This window comes from Perkinsus marinus (assembly GCF_000006405.1).
Source record: "Perkinsus marinus ATCC 50983 genomic scaffold scf_1104296966332, whole genome shotgun sequence".
NCBI classification, from domain to species: domain Eukaryota; phylum Perkinsozoa; order Perkinsida; family Perkinsidae; genus Perkinsus; species Perkinsus marinus.
In genome coordinates this window covers 1-1,323 of record NW_003203950.1, presented here as the reverse complement: position 1 = coordinate 1,323, position 1,323 = coordinate 1, and the positions used below count along the sequence as shown (strand labels likewise).

Sequence of the window (1,323 nt, the reverse complement as noted above, 5' to 3'; positions counted from 1 at the left end):
TCACACAAATCTCACCCCCGCATGGGTACAGGCGATCGCAACTCACCCAGCTTATACAGAATCAATCAACATACTGACATAAGGTATATTCTCGGGCGTTTGACCGGGGAGTGGTAACAGTTGTGTGGTGCTTACAGAAGTGTCCTTTAGAGACTGAACGCAGTGTGTCGACAGTCTCATAGACAGGCAGGAATAGGTTCTATCGAGATTCGAACTCGAGTCGTTGGATTCAAAGTCCAGAGTGCTAACCACTACACTATAGAACCACGAAATACAATTAGAGAAACTATTTCCGTACTAACATTGTTCAAAAGCCGAGTCCCACAGTAGTTCCTGCAGACTCCGCGGGGTGCCAAAAGCGATCTGTGTGTTTTGCATCTCGTTGTTGCTGTGTTGGCTACCGACCTCTCAGCCGCTCTCCACCCTCACTGGTCCCATCGTGCGGTATTGCCTGCTCTGTTCCCAGCCTTGGCCAGTACCCGCGCCTTCAGATGATCGGATGTGATGACTTCCGCCTTCCCACCCGACCTTAGTGGCACCTTGGGATGGACAGCTGATCACCGGTCAGGCCGCGACACGACACCCAATTCACACAAATCTCACCCCCGCATGGGTTACAGGCGATCGCAACTCACCCAGCTTATACAGAATCAATCAACATACTGACATTAGGTATATTGACAGTCTCATAGACAGGCAGGAATAGGTTCTATCGAGATTCGAACTCGAATCGCTGGATTCAAAGTCCAGAGTGCTAACCACTACACTATAGAACCACGAAATGCAATTAGAGAAACTATTTCCGTACTAACATTGTTCAAAAGCCGAGTCCCACAGTAGTTCCTGCAGACTCCGCGGGGTGTCAAAAGCGATCTGTGTGTTTTGCATCTCGTTGTTGTTGTGTTGGCTACCGACCTCTCAGCCGCTCTCCACCCTCACTGGTCCCATCGTGCGGTATTGCCTGCTCTGTTCCCAGCCTTGGCCAGTACCCGCGCCTTCAGATGATCGGATGTGATGACTTCCGCCTTCCCACCCGACCTTAGTGGCACCTTGGGATGGACAGCTGATCACCGGTTAGGCCGCGACACGACACCCAATTCACACAAATCTCACCCCCGCATGGGTTACAGGCGATCGCAACTCACCCAGCTTATACAGAATCAATCAACATACTGACATAAGATATATTTCTCGGGCGTTTGACCGGGGAGTGGTAACAGTTGTGTGGTGCTTACAGAAGTGTCCTTTAGAGACTGAACGCAGTGTGTCGACAGTCTCATAGACAGGCAGGAATAGGTTCTATCGAGATTCGAACTCGAGTCG

At 50.6% G+C, this 1,323-nt stretch overlaps 2 non-coding genes across 2 annotated transcripts; both read right to left on the bottom strand.

The window, feature by feature from the left end:
• Positions 1–194: 194 nt before the first annotated feature.
• Pmar_PMAR019823 lies at positions 195–266 on the bottom strand. Its single transcript has one exon. It is a non-coding gene; the product is annotated as a tRNA-Gln (tRNA).
• A 438-nt stretch (positions 267–704) lies between these two features.
• On the bottom strand, positions 705–776 carry Pmar_PMAR019822. Its single transcript has one exon. It is a non-coding gene; the product is annotated as a tRNA-Gln (tRNA).
• Positions 777–1,323: the final 547 nt, after the last annotated feature.